Below are 25,093 nucleotides of genomic sequence, written 5' to 3'. Positions count from 1 at the left end.
TACATGCAATATATTATTCCTGCTCCTTTGAACAAATTTATCTTTATGCTCTAATGTAATAAGATCGGCCTTGACCTCTCACTTCAAAATGTTGTCATTGTATCATAAATAGCAAATACAGTGTTTTATATATACACACACGCTATAATTGCAGTTAGACTTGTCCTGGTCTCATGCTGCCTTGTTTCACTGATGTCGATGAGGTTATGTGGTAGAGAGAGAGCAAAATGTACTCCTTCCATTTAGACTAAAATGGCAAATTACAGCTCTGAGTGCTTCTGGGAACACAGTGAAAGTCACAACAAAATTAAATTATAATTTATGCATTGATCTGAAATAGGAAACTGAGCGCTCACAAATTTTACAGAAAATTGCAGCTACTAGTGTTGAAATTTTGGGCCTGCTTCTTCATTGCATCTTCATCATCTTGTTACAGCTCATTGCAGAACTTGAGATCCGGTACTGCTTCTCACACAAGAGGAAAGCGGGTTTTGTCTAATGGCCAAAGTAAAAGAGTGTCAAACTCATTTTTATGAGAGAGAATTAAAAAAAAAAAGTTGAAGGAAGTAAAATTATTTTTGTAAGATTGTTTCTTTTTGAACACAGATATGGGCTGAAGTTAACAATATTTCATAATCAAATACCAGAACAGTGACATTATCATAATCATCATTATTTTAACTCAGAATGAAGACGCTTGTAATTTACACAAGCCAATACATGTTCATCTGCATTAGATGAGCACGCAAGCATACTATGGTACTTGCTGATGTCATACGTTGGAAAAAATGGAACTTTACATCCTCAGATTCTAACACCCTATTCAAGTGTGAAAAATCACCTACATGTACATTTTAAAGACTAGCTTTTAGGGTATCTACTACCTTTTTTTCCTTCCCAGAAGTACAGACCACCAGCAGCAGTTGTGATTTATGAGGCACTCCAAAGAAGGGACTACTTTCTTGAACATACTACATCTCTCTGTCCTGGGTCAGAGCTGGATCTGAGACTGTTGCTGAAATTTTAATTTAGTGGGGTAGATGCTGCAACCTATGCTGAGGCAGTGAAGACAATATCCTTATGATAAAGTGAAGAAGGCTTAGACAGTCTCTAAAAAGTGGTGCTTGGTAGCAGTATAGAACTGGCAGCCTCCAAGGGATAGATAATGCTCTGGGAAGTGGTGAGACAAGGATTTTGTGCAGATCTCAGAAACTCAGAGAATTTGGACTAAGGTATAACTAATGATAAAACAAACAGAGATATGAAGACGGATTGGTGGTGTGCCAAAAGTTACTGGCTTAAATGTTGATTCTCAATAGAAAGGCATGATTATCTCTTCTTCATGAGTTTAGTTTTATTTAGGGGAAAAAAACCCCCTAGTCTTGAATATCAGTGTAATATTTCTGCAGAAGTTAATAGTATGCATAGAAAAAACTTGGACAGATCATCTGCACTGACTCACCCTCCATAACCAACTACTCCTAATACCACACAGCGGGACCTTTCCGTGAGCGCGTGGGTGTGTGGCACTGCCCCAAGTTTTGTGTATATAAAAAGTGGAGCATGGTGCCCTTTGGCTCTGATCACTTTCTCCTGTGCTCTCAGAAGCTGCGTGGGCCTTTCTGAATGCGTGCTAGAGAAATATGGCAACTTATTTTCTTTCAGAGAGTCATAGAGCAAATAAATGCCCCCAGCTATGGCTCTGCTTTTCATCTCGCAGAGAGCAAATGTAGGCTGGTTAAATGGATCAAAGGAAAAATGTCGCTTGGCCACAAGAAAAATAAGTTCTATAATTGATTGGGTCAAGAGGAGCTCAGGGACACCTGCTTGGATGAAAACAGAATGGCATTCACAGCACAGACAGGAAATCTGATCTAACATGGCTAAAACAACTCAGGAGCTTCAGACATGCAAGTTGAAACTAAAGTTAGAGGCAAACATGAACAGCGCAAGCTGTGGAGGACCAGCCTTTGCATGCTTGGGGGCCTTGTTCACTCCCAGGCGGGTAGACAGGCCAAACCAATATAGTGACATTTCCTGTGAATGGTAGCTTTCCTAGGAAACCCTGCTCAATGTCAACCAAATTCTCTATTTCTCTGGCTAGCTTTCTTAGCTGATGCCTCCACCCAGCAGCCAAATCTGGCAGGCTCATAGGTCAGATCAGGCTCCTGGCCTGATTTGTTGGCCATCGTTAGTTGAAATGAATGGGAATTTGCAAGGACATGTGAAGTAACACAATACAATAAAACCAGTTACGTCCTCCTGTACATTAGAAATGCAGGAAATAATGGGTTAAAGTTGTAGTTTTCAGGGAAAGCTCTTACATTCTTTCAGCTGCATTCTGCAAAAGGAACTGAACAATATAGTCTCTATGCACTAAGAGCAACGCAGAGTGCTGTTGACAGTATAAGGAAAAATCTAAAATCAGTTACTATACCCATAATACCAAATATGCCCTTTATGTTCCTCCTCCCCATACTAATGTTTATATCTTTTCCTACAAGTGCTGAGATTCAAGCCCCCAATAGGATTCTCCTGGCAGGCAGAAATTGATGCAGCTGCCTCTTGCAGTTGTTAGTCAACAAGTTGTATCGGTCATGGGACACTGGCAGGTGAGCTGGGTGGTTATGTGCACGGTGAGTTATAGTCTCCATTTGTGACCTTGTGGGAGGACCACAGCCACCTGGAACAAATTAGAGCAAATGGCTTTAATGTGTTCAAGAGAGGGGGCAGAAAATCAGAGCCCACCCAATGGTGGTGTAACTGCAGGGAAACATCAGCGATGTCAGCCCCAAAGGTGTCAGCAGCCTCAGACTTCATCTAACAGGTAGCTGCTTTGCACAGTAATACATTAGTAATGCAAGGGAAGGAAGAACCAGCTATACTGACCCCAGCTTGTGAGTTGCGCAAGTATAGAAGAGAGGAAAGGATTAGCCCAGGCACATTAGTTACCCACACGTATCTGTGGGAGGACAACATGAGTCACTAAACCTATGGTTGATGACTTGTATACTGTATTTAAGTTTGAATGTGTATGTATGCACCTATATAGAGAGCTTTCTATATGTATAAGTATATAAATATACATGGTTAGCTATGGTTGAATGTTCCGCTTTGTTTTGAACTTAGAAATTAATTTTTTTTTTCTAACTAGGATTTTAATGACCCCACAGAAAATTCTCACTTTTCAGAAAGTCTGTGATTATCACAACAGTTTTCTCTAAATTAATCTGCAGAAACCAATCTTGACCTCATTTTCCAGACCATGGACAAAATGAAACTGAAGCAGTTGACAGCTGCACATTAAATGACAACTTTGCACAATAATTTATTAGTTAATTTTACCTACTTGGTGATGACTGTCCTTGTACCTTAGGGTTATTTGTGGTTTTCTGTTATCTGCGTTTTCCATTTAATTGTTTATAAACATGCTAGTAGTGTTCTATACATTGCTCTATTCATGTAAAATTTGGATTTTATTTTTGTGAAGCTGTTAATTATTCTTGTATCCAGATTTTTAGTGGGCCTGCAGGAAAGAATGATTCTGGTTTTGATTTATGTTGAAGTAAGATTCCTGAGGGCTGGATTCAAGAATACAATCCATTTGTCTTAAGCATTGCAAGGGCTCATGGCAAAGCCCTGAAAATTAATTTTTTGAGAGACAGAGAGAAGTTGTCTAGCTGTACAGAGGTTTTAGCAGTCCAGAACACTGAGGATTTTATTTTTTTTAGCTGGTCTTTAAATGATTATAGATTTCTTTGTTTTAATAGGGTGATAGTCAAGTATTTAAGGCTCTAAATATAGACCCTCTAAGTAGAAAAAAGTGGGAGATGTTTATAAGAATACATTCCTGAATTTAAAATAAATACCTATCAAAGCAGATTGATTGGAATTTAAGACCTCTCTGACACAGCTGGAAATAAAACCAGAACTAGAACGTGACTTCAACTAGAAATCATTTAATACTGTGCTGCTTTGCTGACTAAATGCAAAATATGAGTGGCAGCTTTGCGTCTACCTGTCAGCTGGAGAGCCAGTCAGGGCACACCACTCGCCCCTCTGGAGGTCTGTGTCAAGCTGTTGGCCAGTGAGGAGGAAGGAGTGCTCGTACAAGGGCTGGTGGCCATCTTGGGAGCCCCATGAAGCACTGATACCTTGTGGTGTTGGTGCACAAGTGGCCTTGCTTGGTTGCCAGCACAGCAAATCCCATCTTGCCAGGTTTAATCAAATTATAAAGGTGTATAAAGTTACTCGTGTGTGAAATAATTTCCAGATTTGTGATGCTAGTTTAGGAATGAAAATGAGGCTTGGGGTCCTTTGAGTTATTCAGCCCTTTCCATAGCCAGAGACATTGGTGTCCTATGAGACAGGTTGATTCTATGTTTGAGTGAAGCCTGACTGTAGTAATAGTGAAAAGTGAACAGGGAAAGTGTTATGGATAATACTATGCAAAACACAATGAAGGAACTGAAATATGTTTCTGATTTGCAGTACAACAGGCAATACGTCAAAGGATAATGTTTCCTTTTGCTTCTGAGGAACAAAGTCTGGGTGTTCAGTGTGTGCATTGTTTATATTCTAAATAAGTCCTTAAAATGTTAACATTGAAATGGATTTGTCTGAACAGAATAGAGATACGTTCAATTCATTGGAAGACTTCACAATATTCAATGATAACAAAGCTGAAAAATAATTTAAGTAGACTTTTATTAAACATGAGAGAACTAATCTGTGTTTCAAAATATATTTGCATAGGTTTAAGGGAACTTTTGTGATTGAAAGAAGGTGAAAAAAGAGGATTAAAAGTAAAGAATTATATGGCAGTGAGACTTTAAAAAGACACTAGGAATTTAATCCTATAAATCCTGTAGGAGTTACAGGGCAGGACTTCAGCTGATAAAAAATTTTTGTTGCCCCATTGAAGTAATTCTCCTGTATTTACAGTGGAAGTCTAAAGATGTGTACTTTCAAATTGCATTCTTATATAAAAAAAATAATCTCTGAATGGAAGTCTGCGATCAGGGGTTCACATAAATGCAGGTTACATTACACTGCTGTCTCCCCCTACCCACCCAGCTGTCTGGTGTAATGCCCAGTGCTGAAGATGGGGGCTGTCCAGAGCCAGTACTTGAGAGCAGGTGAGGTGATAGACCACAGTGCCATTTTAAGGCAAGGAAAACTTAAATTATTCAGAAGAAATGGTGCAACACTTTTAAACCATGAATTTACATTTAAGAAAGTATCCTTCTCTATTTTCACCCCCCCAGCTCAGCTCATCAGCCCCGGCACAGCAAATCTGTTGGTGGATGTGTGAGATGGAGGGAGAGCTGTGAGCTGTGCCACGCTGCACACCGCTGTGTGCAGGGAGATCTGCCTGGCAGGTCTAGAAAGCCTTTTGTTTCCCTGCGTGTATAACAATGATGTGTTGGACATCCTACATCCGTGCATGTGGTATACACTTGCCTAAGGTCTCAAAAAGCCTATGACAACCCTTCAGCTTGTTGAGAAGTTAGTATTATTGTGGCCTGTTTTCTGATATGGCTGTCTGTTTCTTCTGTGAACCTACTGACTGATACATACAAAACAAATGAACATTTAAGATCAAAAGTAAACCAATTCATGTACAGACTCTCTTGCTAACAGGTACTTCGTAACTAAGGTGGGACGCTTCTTTTGCTTCCATGTCACTTTAAGTGAGATTGGGTACCATGGAAAAGTTGGCATTTAGCAATCTACTACTTGCTAAATTATTAGTGGGTTTCTCTCTCTTAATAATTTTGGAGTGCTAACTGCTAGCAAATTTTCCTTTTTTAGTAGTGGTGACTGTACTTTTAATGTTATAAAGAGATGTGGATTGCAGCTTTATGTGGAATTACATATAAATACTAAAACCTAACATTTTAGTTTGCCTAAAGAGCAGATAATGCAAAATTCATCAATATATGTCATCCTAGTTATGCCTATAGCTTGTGGAATGAATGATTTATACAATTAATGTAGTCTTTTTCTGTTTGTGCAATATCAATAATTAGATCATGATTTCTTAAGTGTGCATGTTTATTTGCCAAAATGTCTTCTGAGGTTTTATCTCAAAGAAGGACTGCAAATTTTTAAAAATTATGCTGTGCTACTTAGATGTGTTTCTTCGGATAAGCAAAACAATAGAACTTTATTCATTAGATAAGTTCGCAAGTGTTTCTAGAACTAGTTTGTGTGTGTGAATTTGCCATTCTATTTCTATGAAATCTCATGCATTCAGTTTTGAAATTTCTTTTCTGTTTGTGCCAACAAAACTGAAGTACCTGAATGTTCTAAAAAAATGCTGAGGAGTCTGGAGAAAATCGATTAGGTGAATTTTGATTCTAAAATAAAGAACTGTTTCTTTAATTTTTTTTAATGACAAAAAAATAGAAGGCAATAAACATAATACTGAGACTGAAGATTTATTTAGTCATGTCCTAATTAGTATTAAAAATGAAATTCTGGATACAAATACAGAAAATGTGACTTGAAAAAAGGATGAATTATTGTAACCCTTACAAATCCAGCAGAGTGTTGAATGCATTTTATAAATTGATTATAAATTCTCTGAGTACAAGGGTGATTCTACTGCTCTCTCTCCCTTGTCTGGTGACTTTCCTTATTTTTAGGAGAGGATTTTTTCTGTTCTTATCTTCTCGTGTAATTTAGCAGTTGGCTTTCTGATGCAACCCTGATAAGCTTGAACAACTTCACAATATGGTACCAATAATAATATATTTATCAGTTGCAGAAGTAGAATGAGGTTGGGTATTTTGTGTGTTGTGTTTTTGATTTTTTTTTTTTTTTTAAATTAGGAATCCTTAACTAAATTAGAAATGAAAAGGAAAAAAACAAAAGGCTATTATAACCTAGGCCCTGCAATATCTGTTATTACAGATGACAAGATTTTATTTTTTTTTGCAGTGGGTCCACATTACAGTGAATCTTGCAGTAATGCTTGACAACAGCTTGAAAATGGATCTGCTGGGACATTTTTGATCTGGAATTGTGCTGACTTATGGCTAGACCTACAAGTGCCTCTGCTTGTGGGATTTTACTCTGTGTTTTTAAACCAAAAGTCTTCTATCCATTTTAGAAATTTCTGATGCTTCTTGCATAAGTGTTTCATTAAACATTTATTTGCCACACAAAAATTCAAGGAAGCTAACATTTTACTTTTCATTATACACTCAGATGTAATACAGATCAGCAATTCCACATCTCACATGGAATCATGAGACACAATGATCATTGACCTCCTATGTTTCCTCTGAATGTCGTCTAAGGGACACAGTGAGGAGGACACTTCACAGACAGGATGCCTTTAATTTCCTCAGGCCTCACTTCATATGGGAAAATCTAAAGCATGAGGTGAGTCTGACTGACTATTACACTATCAGAGAGATATATCGCAATTAGGAAGCCCAGAATAAATGCAACTTTTCTGGTCAATGAAGCATGAGATTAAAGGCTGATGTCCAAATGTGAGAATCCAATCAGTAAGTAACTTATGTCTATGTTACAAAAGTAAAATACTGCAATTTATGTTACATATTGTAGCACAATGTGGTTCCTATCCATGTAAATTATAGAAGATTTTATTATGAGTAGTTAAATACATATCTGGAATAACAATATACCATGTTATCAAGAAATAGCATATGAGAAATGAAGTATGGAAGTGGTGTTTTTGCTTCCACTTCATGTTATTTTCCACACTGAATAATATATACCAAGGCCTTTAGTGGTGTAAGTTGTTACGGATACTGACTGCAGTTTTGTAACTTCTGTTAAGTTTGGGGATAAACTGACTCAGTAGTTACACAATTTAAAAAGGCAGAGAATAGAAAACTCAATTTACATAAAGCATATAGGGTAGGAGAAGCATGTTCTTGAGAAGATATTTTTCAGTATCAGACTGCTGCATTTTGCAATGGGAACCAGTTCTCGACAGTCTAACAGTGCTTTGGACATTCCTGTGATGTATTTCCTAAAACTAAGGGAAATAAAGGGGAAATTGTACTGTTTCTTTGTGATATGTTCCTTGAGGAATAAAACTATGACGCTTAAAGATTGCTTTGTAAGTGAGACGTGGTCCTGTTAAAGACTCAAGAGATTTTGGTGGGGGAAAGACTTGAAGGTTATGGACTAATTTAGATAGAGGTTTATTTCACAGGTCATTTATTTGGATGATTGGGATTTTACAAAAGGAGTCTGGGGAAATGCATTAATTTCTTTAAAGTGACTAAATGTGTATGGTTTTATGATTGTTCTCACTTTATTGGGTAATGCACCTTTCCGATTTCCTCTTGATGACTCCCCAGAATGTATTTATAACTCATTAGGATCATGCCTAAGCTATGCAGGTCGGTATCTGAACATGTGTGTCCATTGCCTGCATGTAATAATGAATGATAATGGCGGACGAGGACTGTGCTGTTAGTTAGTTGTAGGGACTAGACACCCCTTTTTGGGTGACCATGAAGAAATACAGCTGATGGAGGATAGCTGGATTCACCTATCTATCCATCTTAGTAAGAAACATGAGGCGTGTATTATGAGATACATGCGTGTGTGTGGGAATTGCATCTAAGAGGTTAAAAACACAGGTGTCCACTTATCTCTTATAGAAACATTGTGGATGGAGATCTGCAAGGTTGGTACGAGAAGCAGCTGAAGGAGGGAGTCTTACGGTGGCAAGACAGCTCTGTTTTGACTAGAGAATGCGGAATAAAAAGATAGATAGATTCTACACAGAATTTTGAAGGTCGTGGTGCCCTGAGTGAGACCCTTTGCTTCATTATCTGTGAAATGAATATTAAAGTTGACATCCCTAAATATGATAATGAGCTAAAAGGAGTACATGCTAAACATATATGCCTATAGTACTTGACTCTCCACCCAAATAATGTTAAACGCCACCCCTGGGAGGGAACAGCTAAGATTGGAGTGTAATGGATATTGAAGAAGTTACCCCCAGCAGGGGGGAGAAGAAATTGAAGACACTGAAGAGGCAGTCAATGGGCTGTGCTCCTTCTCCTCCACCCAAGATAGAGACACCTTCTTGGTAAGCAATTGCGATCTCACCTTTTTGGTGAGAATACCCGGGATAGTATTTTGCTAGCATTATAATCATAGTCATATATTAGCGCTATTGCAGTAAGTGCATTTATCAACGACAATTCCGAACTCTTTATAAACTTTCTATTAGTTTCAACTTTGCGAAACTGAGTCAGTGCAAGTCCTCTGGGGGCTCTGACAGGCAAACGTTGGCTCTGGTATGTGGCTATATATATAATCCTTTAGACATGAACCGTTGACCAAGTCTGGGACTAAGACTGGACCTAGCCGCACCTAGGCTCCTCTCTGAGAAGGAGTTTAGAAAGCAAGGGGGTCCTTTCTGAACCTCGTGACTCAATGGGAGGGTCTCCTTCAGCCACACACCAGACTTTACCTTTTATGTGACAGTGTGAAGAGAATGGAAAACTGAGGACATGTGCTGGCCTTTCAAACAATGTAGAGAATGTGCATTTATATGTACTTATGTGTAGGTGTATAAAGTTGACCTAGACACAAAAAAAACCCAACCCTGACATCAACCAGCTATGACCTAGAAGTCCTGCATGCCTGGTAAACCCTACTGAATAACTTCTTATTACTTTGAACACAATACCTTGCTAAATATGATTACAGAGATTGTAAATCCACATCGGTTCAGGAAAAGAGGTCTGTATAAAATGAGCAAGTAAATATATCTCATGTTAGTAGAATCTACGTTGTCTAAGCTTGGCCTTGTGATTCCTTTTATCATGGTTGCCTTCATCTTACAAACATATAATTAAAATGTTCCTAATTACCAGCTTATAAGAAGGGGCTTTCAATTAAGCTGTTGAGAAATTTGGATGAGGAAATAGTATAATTTTATGGTTTTCATTGTTTGTTCTTAGCAGTGCTTTCTTCATCCTCACAAGCTATCACTGTGTGTGGTCACTTTCCTTTGTTGCAAGACTCTTCTCATCTTGTCATGATATCTGCTCACAGTCCACGTTATGGATTTCACTGCAGTGTCATTCTTCCAGATGCTGCCAAAGGCTATTATTCTGGGGGAAAAGTCTCTTTTTTTAAAAATCCAATTCAGAAGGTGTAAACATGAAAGTGAGAGTTAGTGATCATAGCCGTTTGTGGGTTCTGCTTTGTCAGACTCCCTGGTTTTATAGCATGAAACAAAACTTCATTAGAGAGCATATGGTTATTGTGACCTCTCCTGACACTGTTGTTTGCTCTTTTCCAGTATTGCTGCAAAATTTTACAATGCATGAGAACCTCCTGAAAGTATTCATAGTGTCAGTACTAGTTGCCACACTACTGTTGGCTCTATAAAGCTGGCAGAGACCATGTTCCATTTCTTTCTCTTCTGTTCCTTTCCTGCTGCAATTGTATTTCCTGAAATTAAGACAACAAAACGTTCTAGGGAAAATTTAAAATTTCATGATAAATTTTACACTACTTCCACTCTTCCTGTCATAATTTAGAAAAATGTACTCAAGGGAGGAGGCTGAGAAAGTGATTCAGATAAGGTATCAGATGGGAACAAAATACAAAAATTGTGTCTCTGAACCCATGAAGGAGAGTGTTGACCCTTATAGATAGTCCCTTATCTATTGCTGGTACTACTTTTACTATTCACTATAACTTATGAAAAAGTGTAACACAGAGAATGACCTGATTCTTTTTTTAACCCTGTCTGTCTTTTCCTTTTTCATCCCTGGTACTTCATGCTTTCAAAACCTTCCTGCATAAACTTCAACTTTTAAATTTCCTGTAGATAATTTCTTCTGCTAATTAATGCACCAAAAGTGGATTGTTTGCAATATATATATGTTTTTAATTTTTTTTCCCCAGAGATTCAGTTTTTGTTCCAAAATGCCTAGTGTTGTAATATATGTGGTGGAGTCCACTGTCTTAATTTCCTAAGATCTGTGCTATTTCTTGAGATGCAGAAAACAATTGGTGCATTTTAAAATGTATATTACATTTTTATTGAATAAATCATTCTAACAGGAGCAGAAATAGCTGTCTTCCTGCTGTGGATATATAAAAGATACACTCATCTTTGTACTGAACCTCTAGATCTCATGCATATTATTGTGTTAGACTTTGTTACAGCTGAGACATGGAATAAAGCTTTCAGCAAAGGTTTATTTTAAATGCACTGGTTTTTGAAGCCTAAAGTGCGTGTTAAAGTAATGAAATGTTTTATATTCAGCTTTAACACTGGGCAGTAACAACGAAAAGGAAATATTGCTGCATTCTACCAGGTATTTTGTATTATTTATGCTAGACAGGGAGAATAAAAGATACAGAGGTGGCTTAGACATAGCTATGATTTTACTAGAATTTTGCTTTTCAGGGTTGTTTATAGAAGCTAATGTGATTTTAAGATTTTAAAAAAAATATTGCAAACTGTCATTATTCTGTAAAATATAAATTCTGAAGGTTCAACTCATACCAGCTTCATTGTAACTTACAGCCAGGTTCCAAGCAGTGCACATCCTTCTACCAGACCAGACTGTTATCAGTCTTTGAAAAGTCCTTAACATCAAAGTAGTTTGAACTGATAGAAAATGTCTGCTATTCCCTGGAAGTTCACAGTAATTTCTTTCATTTATTGAGATGTTCTACCACTTCTCTGTCCTCTAGGAAAAGCGTGCCTCTATTCAGTCTGCTCAACATCTAAAGGATGTGAGATTGGACAGTTACAAATGAACCTTTGGCTTAAGGGGAGAACATTAGGCAAACTGAGAAGGCCAGTCCCATTGAACCATCTGCTACATAAAAACAGAGCTGAATTAATGTAGATTTCAATAGCTGGACTTGTGAAAGCATAATTTAGGAAAACTAAGATGTAAACACTTTGGTTTGTGGGGCTTTTACATCTGGAAGTACACAGAATACCAGGAAATGACAGTGCCCAGAGGGACCGGTACCCCGTGAGGGTTGTGGATTCAATGCATCCATCATTTGTGTAACTTAGATTTTATTAAAATCAACAGGCATTTTACCACTCATATCCAGTACGCTGATATCCACTGTGCTGTAAAAGCCATCAGATGAATACAGAGTACTTCTCACATCTCACCATAAATTGTATTTTTCTGTGAGCTTGTTGGAGTACAGAGTTTCTTCAACATTTCAGTCATCCATAGCAAACCAAAGCATGTTATCAAACTTGTTGTCAAATGAGTATGCAGTGATGCACGAAGCATGTATTTTAGATCCCAGATTGGTAGGAGATTATGTAGGCTTACATGGACTAATATGAAAGTAAGCTCTTTCACATCTGTCCAGAAACTAATGTTATTTTAAAGTGACACTTCAGTATTCCTGTATGCTTTTTGCCTAAGAACATGTGCTTTTCTACTGTTGCAGAGCCTTTCCTATTGTTGCAGATATTTATAATGCATTGTTTGAATGGCTACAGCCACTGACTACTGGAAAATCTGAAAAGAGCTGTGTGAAAGCAAGTAAAGAGTGTTCAGCTATAGTGGAAAACCAGCACAGGTTAGAATATGAGATGTGTTATATAAAAGGAAATAGAAGTGTAAAATTTCACATGCTATTGTTCCTAAAAATGTTGTGCGACAGACATAAATTGCAAAGACAGAAAAAGATCAGAAGTCCAGCAAAAAAGCCAAGAAAGAAGAGAGTCCTAAAATGTTTAGATCCTGTGAGAGGCAAGTTGATTTTTTTTTGTCACAGACTACATCAAAATATATTTTAAAATTCCTTGATAAATTCTCCTTTTATAAGAAGCTCAAAGGCTTCTTCAGTTTCAGCTTTAGTTGGACTCCTAACTTTGACAAACAGGTAGATTCGGTGAAGGGGTGTAGACAGCTACAAATGCTCATAAGGAGTGTGTGCCCCATGCTGCTAGTTAAGTTGAGAAGGCATAAGGCTGCATTTCGTGATGTGAGGAGCAGTGAAGGTGTGGGAGCAGGAAGAGAAGAGACCAACTTGTGAGTCCCATTAAAGCTGAGCTGTCTGCCAGCTGTGCGCTGGATTCTTGGGCTCTGGGCTCAGGGTCTGAAATGCTGTCATGGCCTGTTGCTATTAGCTATTGAAGACTTTCTCTTAGTGGTTGAACCAGAACCCTGCTTGTTAGAACATACCCATGCCATGTCTGCCCTGAGAAAGCACAGCTTTATTTACAAAGAGCCCAGATAGGTACTGCTCAAGCTGGTCTCACCAAAGCTGTTTATTATATAGCAAAATAAACCCTTGGTAACCAGAATTGCCCGTGTCTGTCAGATATAAGGTTCACTTAAATTGTTTAGAAAAAGGGAGGTAGTTGCTTCTTTAACAAATATTCTCCTCCAGTGAAACATTTCCAAGAAGTTAAAACAGGAGTATATTCTAGTAAATATTAATTGTGCTGTAAGGTTTCCTGCTGATTTGGTCTGTGGCCTCTGCTGTTCAGCTGTTCTCTATCTACAAGCCTTAGGTGGTCTTATATCATTCAATGGTTCAGTGATGCTTATGTCGTTAATAATTCTCAGATGCTCCTCTGGAAAGTGGCACAGTAGGATAAATCTTGAATGGGTTACTATACAGTTTGTCAATAGATAGAGAATTTCAGGCTTTTAAAAATGTATTTCTCTAGTAAAATGAAGACTTAATTCATGCTGTGTCAGGAACACTGATTTTATGATGATGGATGCTGAATGAAAGGCTTTAGAATAGATAAAGAAGAATGCAAGCTATGGGTTATTATCAGTTTTCTCCTGAGGTTTTTTTCCTCATAATTTCTGGATGGGTCTTTCCCTTTGGCAGGCTCCCAGAACAGCAAGTAACTATAATAGGCTGTCGGACATATGCTATTAAAACCGATTGTCCGTGGCAGTGTTCAGACAATTTATATAATCCCTAAAACTTATTTTAAAAGATCTTTTTGTTCACCTTCTATCTTGAAAGCCAGTTTCAACAAGCAATACTGAGAGATTTTGATTTACTGTTATGAGTGATGGTTTTAAATGTGCTGGCACTTTCACAGGAAGATGAAAAATATACTCTCACGTTACATTTTTTTCAACCCTGCCTGGGATTTCAGGTACATGAGGCAGATTGTGGTTTTGCTGTTCAAAGGCTTCTTTGACATTCCCAATGACATTTAGATGTGGATTAATATTTTGTTGATTATTTTTAGGCTAAGCTTTACTAAATACAAAGTCTGTGTATGCTGCAAATCTCTTAATAAGAATGAATAATTCTCTGAACATCTGTAAAAAGATCTGTCATTCTTTGACTTCATTACTATAAAATAATCAGCAGTTATGTACCTGACCGGGAGTACAAAATAATAATAACCTATGAATGCAATAGCTTTGTTAGTAATTGGATTATTAAGATTTTGAGGAACCTGTCCATCAATTGCCCTATAGAAAACAACAGAGGTGACAAATTTGGGGAATGCTGAATCAGTGCTGAAATATTTGCCTTAGGAAAACGCCAAACTAAGTTTACAAAAATTTTGTATTCATTAAGACTAAGGATAGATGGGTATATATTATTAATGTGTATATAGAAAGATAATACGATTAACCAGTCACCATACAATACTACCTCTCTATTCTTTTACTCAGAAAGGAATGCTGTATGTAGCTACCACAAATTTAATCACTTTTACTTTACTGAAAATACTTCAATCTGAAATAGATTTATTTATTTTTCTGAATAAGTATTTCATTAAGAAGTTCTGTTTTATTTATGTATGCAACACGTATTTTTCTTAGAATGACTTGGCTTTGATTTAAAACTTTTCATACGTGATATTCTGGTTTCCAGGTTCAAAATTGGATCTTTTGGCAGAAAATGAACTTTTAAAATTGATTTTTAAAATTCAGTCCTCAACATGAAAAGAGTAAGTGCTCAAACTAAACATTTGGAATTACTTGAATTTTGACTTTTTTGTTAGTAGAAATATGCCAGGTTGAACTTTATTTAGGACAAGATTTTCAATTTCTCAAAAATAAACAATAGTTTTCTACCCAGCTCTACGTAAGTTCTATTTTACACTGAGCTGCTCCCAGCTGTAGACAACCATTAGTGAAGGAGAGGTCTAGAAAATTAGTCTGACTTCTGGATGGTCTAATTTTGTGGTGACTTGTATGAAAAACTTCAGAACAGCTTAATTGCAGAGTACCATGATTGTTACTATCTTCAGTTGTGTGAATGGTGCTCCAGGCATCTCAATATTAGATCCTTAGTTTTGCTTTTTATTATCATCAGTGGTCTTTTACAATGTGGGCTTAATCATGCAATGAGTACTCTAGGTGCTCTAAGACTGGGATGTCACAGAGGCCATCTTTTTCTGGTTCAGTGATCCCAACAGATGTCTTTCACCTCTTCTTCTGCAACTTGAACTGAAAGATGCATTTGCTTTAGTTCGAGCCTTAGCACGGCTTATGTTTAAGCAATAGTGTTGGTTACAGAAATATCAGCTTGTGAAATTTTACTTTGTGCTTAGTTTGACTGAAATGAGCTGTCTTTTCTTTCCACCATACTATGTATATACGGTTATGTCACATGACAGAATTTCCCAACTCCTTTTTAACAATATAGTGATTGTTTCAGATTACTGTTATAGGTGTGGTTGTGAGGTTTTAAGTGCTCTAGGATGGGGAGTTCTTTGTGGGAAACAAAAATCTATTTCCATACTTCTTACCAGAGCTTTTCCATCTTTGGTGAGATTAGATGATTATTAGCTTTTGAATGCTATGGTTACAGACAAATAGTTTCATATTTATGTGAACTACCAGGCAACTATTAACCTGAAACTAATCTAATATCTAGAGCTTTCTACTTATCAGAAGTTTTTCTGTGGTACTCTTAATGTTCTGTAAAATTGGACAGTTGGGTTACATTATGGTGATATCCAGAAAACTCCATGTTTATCAGTTTCAGCATAGATATTTATATAAACATCCAAGATGTCTCTTATCTTGGTATGCATAACTCTTCATGGTACATCTCAGACCAGTGAGAGAAATCTTCATAGATGGAAAAGCACGATTCTAATGAAGCCATTTTATTCTTTGTATGTTGTTAGAAACATCCTGCCATTTTATTCTGTGAAAATTAAAGTTTGTATGTACATATTTGCAAGAAATGTTTAGCCATACATTGAGAGCAGAAGAGAATAGATGAGTTGTATGTGAGGTTTTTATTTTTAAATTCCAAGTAAATAAAAAATTGGGTTTGTAATGATAGCAAAAATAGCACTCTAGTATTTTAAGAGTGATGGCATAAAGACCATTTAAATGCTTGGATTTAATTAAGTAAAAACCAAGAAGAGAAACAATAAAGGTAAATCAACATCTTAGAGTGGACTGTAAAATGCTACAGAATTCCAGAAAGAATGTAGCCCAAACTGAAACCACTGAAGTCAGTAGGAATCTTGTACAACCTAGTGCAGCTTGGCAACAGGAGGAAAAAGGAGGAAGCTGGGGCACTTCTCACTGTGTATATGCTGACTGTGTATGCTGTCACAGAAATTAGAATTTAAAAGAATCATCTGTTCTGTTGCTTAGGCCTCTCACTGCTCCCTTGAAAAAGCAACATGCATCCTGGATGCTCAGCTACTATGGGTATGAAAACCACGCATGAAGAAAGGAAAGTGCAATGATACTTTGATATTTTTTTCTTGTACCCCAGAGTGTCCTAATATGCATTTTTATTATGTTTATAGAGTGTCTTTTGGCTATGCAGTGTTAACAACTGTCCATAGCCTTTTATTCCTCCTTCCTTTCTCATTTATGCATTATAAATCAGATATGCCACTTATTCCTCTTGACAGTCTCAACATATAGTTGAACTGGAGTTTGCCAGCTAGTCATGGTTCTCAACTACAGTGTGTGCGTGTGAAGCCAAATTCTACTTTTCTTTGACTTCTTAAGGAGGTTAGAATAGACCATTACTTTGTTTCATGGAGTTAGACAGTCTTGACCAGCTACCATGCAACCTCACTGTGCCTTTGCCATGTTTGCTAAGTCAACTGAAGTCTTTTTCAAATACCTTCTGCATTCTTTGACAGTGAAGCAAATGTCCCTGTGGTGCGTTACAGCAGATTTTTGTGTAACAAAATTGCTAATCTGTATGCATTTAGACAATCTATAAGACTAGAAAGTGCTAGAAAATAAAAGCACGTGGAGCCTAAACATCCAGTCACTTGATGTGGGTACCTCTTACCTCATTGTTTAATTCTTCTGAATACTATGGTCCTCCTGAACTGTACACAAAACCTTGAAATTCTGTGTGATTTGCATTTTCATAGAATAGATGTATAAAGGCAGGTTCTTAGCACCTTGATTGACATAATCCTGACATGCAATGGGCAAAGTTTGATCCTTGGAACCATCTATCTGATTTGCATGAGCTGCCTATGCACAAATACGTAGCCAGATGTACAATAAATGGGCTATGTGATAACAAAATAATACAGAGCCCCAGGTGGCCTCTTTAGACAAACAGAGCTTTCATATTAATGCCTTGATACTACATTTGGATGAAAAGAAAGGCCTTTTCTCTAATAACATGTACAAAGACTATAATGAATATTTTGTTATTTTAAATTGCATACATGTGCAGTAAAATTCAAACCTAATATTGACATAGTTCTGAAGTGAACAAAAAAGATTATTATCACCAGAAGTATTGGCTAGTGTGTGTTTAACTTGCAGATTAAATTGAATATATAATTCTAGTTGGTTTATGTTCCTTTAGATTTACAAAGAATTTTCCCTCATCTTTTTTCCTAATCTGTAAAATATAAATAAGTCTAAATATAAAAATTACAACTTTTCCAATAAGCATGATGAAGCATATGTCAGAAGCTACTTGCCCTGAGCTAGGACATATAAATTATGGTGAACCACAATGTTATCTAGCTCTTTTCTAAATCAATACTTCTATTCTGAGTCACTTTTCCATTAGTGACTTGTGTAATACTAACCCAACTTTTTTAGGTCAAGGAGCCTGTGTAGACTTTAAAGTTCCAGATACCTTTCTGAACAATTAATAATCTGTGCAAAACAAGAATATTGGCTCTATGGAGACGTGAAGTAGCATTGCAAGTTTAAAACTACTAGAAAATTCCGAACAAAATAAAATATTATAACAAGTTAATCAGGCAGACCTTTTTGTAAAGTAGAGCTTTAAAGTACTTTTTTTTTTTTTTTCTTCATTCTAGTTCCACTTATCTGCTGTAGGACAGCTATTGCTTTTTTCTGTATGAAAGCTCATATTGGGCAAGGTTTACAGCTGGAATGCCAAGTGGAAATGAATTACAGAAGAACATGGAGGGGGAAGAAAAGAAAAATCTCCTTCCTAACAGAAATATGGCACCTTTATATATGTGCAGTGTACACTTTCTTGCAGTGACCGTCTGTTATTGGGGAAGAAAGATGAGAGATGTGTAATGCTTCCCATCCCTAATCTCCCTCCTCACAAAGGTCAGTGTCTCAGCAGCACCCTCAGCATGTTCAGTCACTGTAGTGGGAAATGTTTCCCTTCCTTGCCTGTCGTGTCCTGATGCAATTTTAATTTTACAGTTGTAGTCTGTCCCTTTAAAACTAATCTGTCAAATTCTGTTTTCTTCTTCAGAAACATTCAGAACTGGGATATGAGCTTAACCGTTTCCATATTTTGACAAGAAGGGCTCATATGGTCCAATATAATTGCTTGGTAGCTTCAGTGCTTTGAATAGTGATTGAAACAACATGATAACTCTCATAGAAAACTGGGAATAGGCAAGGTTTGTGCTTTAAATGTTATTTAATTATTAAAGGTAGCTTAAAATGGAGGGTATAATCAGCGAATGGTAGTGCCCATCCTTGGCCACTGTATGTATCAGCTTGCTGCCTGGGTGGGAGTTTGAGGCAGGCTTCTGCTTGGGCAATTCAGTGAGTTTGTCATTGTTCTGCCCTTTGGTTATTTCATTCAGAGATGCTATATATAGGTTGTGCATTCAGAACTACACCAGATGCACAGAGCAGAAAAACGGAATCGCTAAACACTTTTCTTTTACGAGACACTTTTCATTTCCCAGAGTGTTTGAGGATATTCTGGGGGAGGGGATATCTTTTGGTGGTATTTTACAAAGATTGTTGTGTAATTGGGCAGGTATTAATCCAAACTCAGTTCATTTTCGTGTTTCAGGATCACTGTCTTGCACTGTCCAAAATACTTAGGCTTCAGGCTTCAGCTTTGAACTTACATAGTAGGAGACATTCAGAACACTGTGATTAAAGTTCATTCCATATCTTTCACTAGAATTCATAAGTGATGGCCTCGCCCCTTTACAATGCATAGAAAGTTATAGAGTAAACCAGAAGGTACTAGTTCTGTGATAGTTTAGACTGGTTTTGTGCTAACTTGACAAGAATAAAATTAACCATCTGCATAGAATTAAAAATATTAAATTGCACTCATCTATAAAACTGAAAAGCTTTAAGAGTGTGCACGTATTACTGCATCTAAAATGTGCATTTGTCTGTCGATGTTGAATTGGTTTAAATTTCCCCTCTCTTTTTTTTCTAGAAATTTTCTGTAAGTAGGATTTTCATCATGTATGTTAGGAAACAGTTGGTTTTCACGTAAAGTCCCTGTGTTTGGATTTGAGAATAAGTAATGGCGGTGGTAGAAATGCTTGTGCTTTGCTGAAAATTAATAGCAGAAGTAGTCCTATGCAGTTTATTTCACCATAGTACTTTGTCCAAGACAGAGTTAAAAAAAAATATTACTCACGTGCCCAACTTTTGCTTCAATTACTTTTCTTCAAAGGCTCTTATCAGATATTTCTGATGTATATTCTTCCAAGTGAAAACAGTTAATAGTTCGACATATCTAAGCCTAAAAATATTCTACAGGGTATGATGGATACACAAGACACTTGGAAGGAACATCAGCTAGTTTATATCTGAGCTGATGCATAGCTGATTTTAATTTTTGACCAGAATCTCTTTTGTGTCACTTTACTCTGGGCAAAATCACTTTAGTATAGAAATTGTTTTGCAGCTTGTGTGGAATGAGCTTGTGGTTTTGATTTTTCCTAATAAGATGGTCTAGCATAGTAACTGTGAACACTGACTTTACCCAATGCCTTTTATGGTTCTTTTGTCAAGATTAAAGAGATAAGAAAGGCAAATCCTCAGGCAACTAAACGTGGATATTTTTAGATTGCCTGTGAGACATGAAGTGGATAAGTGTGATCCTTATGATGTAGTGTCTGTTCTATGAGCAAATAAAAAAACTCTCATCCACAGATGTTTGTTTGGACACTTTCCCCAAAAGCTGTTTTCATATATGGAAACCTAAAAAGTTTGAATGTATTTTGTAGCTTGGCAACCAGATGATGTGCAGACACTGTCAGAGAAATGCTGATCCTACATTTCATTAACCTGTATGTCCTCTTTAATATAGAGGACACAGTTATGCTGTGTAGCAGTATCTTTTATAGAGATATCAGAGTGCCTGTGTTTACAATGTGGAAAGAAGAAATGGAAAATTCATCAGGACAGGAACACTTCTATGTTAGTATCCAAAACAATAAAATCTGCCTCAGAATTACTGCTTTCCAGCAGCGGTAATTCTAATAAAGACATTAAAGTACTGTTGAGCAGCTTATACATGAATAGAAAGGAATAATAACTAGTTGACGTGTTACTAGGATATTTTTTTTTAATTTCATCTGCTTCCTTAAGTTTGATTTAAATGTGGGACTTTTTGAAAGCCACATATAAGTGGTGTATATGCTAATCCTATTATTCATTAATAGGATTAATGAGTGTATCTCCTGCATAAAGCTTTGAAAACGTACCCTCTAGGTCCCAAGCTTCTCTTTTTTTGTGAATTGATTGTCATGATAATCCACATATATGCAAGAACATTCTGACGTATGAATTATATATCTCTTTATGGGCCTGAATTTTGCTCTGCATTTATCATTAGTAAGCATTGTTTCTGTACCTAGGGGCATTCTAGCAAAACAGTGAAAGTGAGTAGTACGTTATCCTCATGCTTTTAATGGTTATCAGTTCTGCTCAGGTAAGACATCTTAGATGAAAGAATTAAAGTTATCCTTTAAAAAAAAAAATTCACTCATCTGTAACTTCAAAAACAAATAGAAAAATTAATGTATTATAAAGTTCAAAGTAACAGAAACAGAAGTACTAGTGCATTATTAAAGCTGCAAACAAATTTCTTAGCTCATGATGTCCTGACTGCTGTTTTTTCCTAAGCTGAACAGATACTTGTCTGAAAGACAGACATCATGTGTCCCAGTTTAAAGATCCAAAGTCATCTCATAGGCAGGTACATTTTCAGAAATATCATTGGTGTTCCTATAGAACTATACTTTTACAAAGGTAGGTTTTTCTTTCTTTTAAACACAAAAATCTGCTGCAATTGCTTATGAACAGAGAATGCAAGAACAAACTGGCAATTAAAAAGAAACAAGAGAGTCCCTAATATTGTCACAGATTTTTGTTGATATGTATTTGAAGTCCGCTTCTTCAGAGGCAAATTTCTTATGTCTGCCATTTTGTGACTAAAAGCAGTTTTCAAGCTGTGATGTAGAGTTGTGGTTTTTTGATTTCTTTTTCTCCAGAATGACTTTTGAGTCTTACTCACAGGTCTATGCTATGATCAGTGAACAAAAAAAAGAGCACAGTAAATGAAGGTCATGGCTGATATGCTGTCTACTAAGAAATTATAATGGCAGTATTATATATAGTGAAACAAAAACCATACTGCTTTTGTACTCAGGAGTGCCTTTTTTTCTTTGGTAGAAGAGATTCTGGTTTTGATATCCTATATATTGATCAGTCATTACAACATTAATTTGACACAACTTGAACCCCTTCTTAAATCTCTTTCATAAAAAAAATCTGAAGAGGAGGAACTAAAGATGATTCAGGCCTCATCATAAGATAACTTTGGTTCATCCACATTTTGAAAAAAACACTTGACTGATTTTTTTTGCCATTGTAAAAGCCATTAGATGAGTAAAACTTCTGCTAAATACCTATTGGAGAAAGAATCTTTAAATTCATTCTCATCCATTTTTTTATTATGCTAGAGGAAAGGGGTTTGTTTCAAATATTTGTGTCATACAATTTTTGTTTTTCTAAAAAAACTTCTTTCCTACACAGAATTTAGTAAATTCAAATTCATCTGCATGATCATGTTAGAACTGTATCCAATGTGGAAATGGAAATCTAGACTGCCTAAATCTTGTTCTTCCCAAAATTTCCTTCAGGTTTTGCCACCCTTGGGTACTAAAATCTACCTCACTTTATATTGCTTAAACCTGGAGTTGCTGCAAACTCTTTTGATCAGGAGCACAATGCTATAAGCTCTTTTTTATCAAAACTCATCCAATTCCTTGGGTTCTGGGTATACAAACGTGTACAATGCTTACTCCTGGCCCTTTGTTCAGGCTAGTGTTAGAAAGAGGGTTAGAAGTTGTATACCACAAAAGACTTTGGTGTCTTCTATCTGTGACAAGTATATTTGTATGCTTTAGCTTTCTATTTTTGAAACAAAGACCAGTGTAATCTATGCTCTCCAAGAGAGTTATCCAGATGGAGAAGGTAGGAAGCCAGATGTTTCTGAAGATGGAATTCAGGGTGCTGTGATTTAGTTTGTGGTCTCTGGACTTAAATATCTATGCTTAAATGTGATTTAAGGGTAAAATTCCAAAACAATCTGTTCTATTTCTGGGTGACAAGTATGATATACTAGTCCTATCTTGCAGCACCCTGGGTCACTTGCCTGGGTACAAGTCAAAAATACTTCTTAGAGAAGTCCCTGATGAAGCCACTAGTGTTTTCAACTGGAGTTTTAAAACCTAGAAACTTACCAACTTTTGTCTTGTTAAGAAGAATAGGTTAATTAGATACAAGATTAGTCCCATTAAAATCAGTGACAAAACTCATTCTGCTCACTGTGATATTCAGCCCAATATGAAAATGAAAGGTTAAAATTTGTTATTGGCTGCTACTTTTTGAAGTACTTGGTGGAAGAAATGAGTTATACTCCTATGACTACAAATTCTGTGTTAAGATAATGATTATTCAGTAGCTGAAAAATTTTAGAATTTACTATAATTGGGAAGTTACATAATAACAAGGTGACTAAAGATTAAGCAACAAAATTTGGAAAGATTTATGGAAGTATTAAAAAAACCCCCACGTTAAGGCAAATGGTGAGGATATAAAACTATTCATGTGTGTGTATTAGTAGCAGAAAAAACATGGTGATGAGAGAATCACTGGTACGTTCAATCCCCAGCATTTAAAATGTTCATACTTGATGTTTATAAATATTCAAGCTGTTACCATGTGATGAGGGAAAGTGGCACTTGCACTTACAGCAATACCTCATAATATCATTGCTACCCAAATTAAATTCATGTTATAGGAACCCCCTAGTGCTTTCGGTGCAGAACAACAACTAAGAGCCTGCTGAAGCAGAGTGTGTTTTCATATCTCTCTGATGACAAGCCTTCTGGGCTCAGATAAGATGAGGTTGAGAGAATGGTCATTTGGTTCATAATAATATCTGAGTAGCAATGTCCACATAGCTTTTAAATCAGCTGTGATGACTAAGTAAAAAAAGTTATATCCAGACTGTGTGCTCTTTATAGATTGCACAAAGATTCAATTCCCAGATGGCTTTTGAAGGAGGGGTAAATGTTATTTTTGGTTGATAAATGGGATTAGTGTTCTTTGAGAGACAGTGGTATTAGGTAAAAGTCGACATCTTTTTTGCTGTGATAGTAATATAATTTCAAAATGTAACTTTCCTTTCTCTTACTTCTTTCCCCCTAATATTCTATACTGATATTGTGCCAGATGTGTTATCTAGTCAGCTTCCCTGCTTTGCCTCTGAAGAAGTCATGTGCATATAGTATTATTTTACATAGCATATTTTTTACCTGCATATATTGCTCTTCAAAGATTTAAATTCCTTTTGTAAAGTGTTTTTTAGTCCTGGAGGAAAAATAAATTGACAGAAGCATAAAACATTTCCTACTTCTTTCTCAACCTCTTTTCACTTTGGTATTTTAATCATTCATCAAATGATTCTTCTCTGCAAAATTATGTCATTATAGAAGACAGGCCATCTACAAAGATTCATTTGAGAGGTCTTACATTGGCTTAATGAAAATTCCAATAGTAGACATATCTGTTAACTTTTTTTAAATTTTGCAATCAATAATACATTATTGATCTTTCCCTGAGCTTAACTCTTGATGCACTAGCAAAATCTAAGATTACATCTCTACTGTGCTTCTAACAGAAGAATGGTTTTCAGTCTACCTGAAATGTTTGTTATTCACTAATATGGCAGTTATTACTAGCTGAGTAAGTTCAAGAACAGAATATATTTATTTTTGCACATATTTTCCTGATGTTCTAGAACAGTCTTTTAGAAAGAAAATTAGTATGACCTTATGAAAATACAGTCAAAGAATAAAAAAAAAAAGGCAAAATACTTTATTTCACAAAGATGTGTATTTTCAGGGAGAAGACAAGTACAAAACCCCACAAATTCATATGGAAGTCAGTGGGAGTTCTGACCTACTTAGGCTTATGCAATTTTAACCATTGTATTTCTGTGTCAAATCATGTAATGTAATTTATTTTTTTATTTGGGTTTGCTCTGCATATGAAATATTATTTGAGAGGATTTTTATCGTATATGTGAATCTAAACCAATCTTGTTTTATCAGTGCAGTGGATTAGCTTATGTCTCTTAAGACATGATTTAAAGTAAGTCATCTGCTTCTGTGAATGTCTTTTTGTTTTGTTAGTTACAGATAAAATAAACACAACTAATACTCCTGGCTATGGAACTGTATTTCAATAAACTTGTAAAACAAAGACTAATTAGATGATATGGTCTGTAGGAATATAGAAATAGAAGCAGAAGTGTAAATGAAATACAGATAAAATTGGACATACAATGCAGTCCAGACCTCCTTCCATTCATGGTACTTTTTCTCTACACAAAC

At 36.3% G+C, this 25,093-nt stretch overlaps 1 protein-coding gene across 11 annotated transcripts in view; it reads right to left on the bottom strand.

Annotated features, from left to right (window-relative positions):
• B3GALT1 (beta-1,3-galactosyltransferase 1) overlaps positions 1-25,093 on the bottom strand; it is a 212,259-nt gene that overhangs the window by 31,572 nt on the left and 155,594 nt on the right. The window contains exon 4 of one of the 11 annotated variants that reach the window (XM_054830417.1): positions 357-495. The exons of 9 other annotated variants lie outside the window; for them this stretch is intronic. The gene's annotated coding sequence lies outside the window, so the exon portion shown is untranslated. Of the gene's footprint in view, positions 1-356; positions 496-6,934; positions 10,465-25,093 lie in introns of those variants that run through there. One more of the 11 variants, XR_008577690.1, reaches the window with a different exon arrangement.

Source organism: Grus americana, chromosome 6 (genome assembly GCF_028858705.1).
Source record: "Grus americana isolate bGruAme1 chromosome 6, bGruAme1.mat, whole genome shotgun sequence".
Taxonomy (NCBI): domain Eukaryota; kingdom Metazoa; phylum Chordata; class Aves; order Gruiformes; family Gruidae; genus Grus; species Grus americana.
The sequence above is the reverse complement of the archived record's forward strand: the minus strand, read 5'-3'. Positions and strand labels throughout refer to the sequence as shown.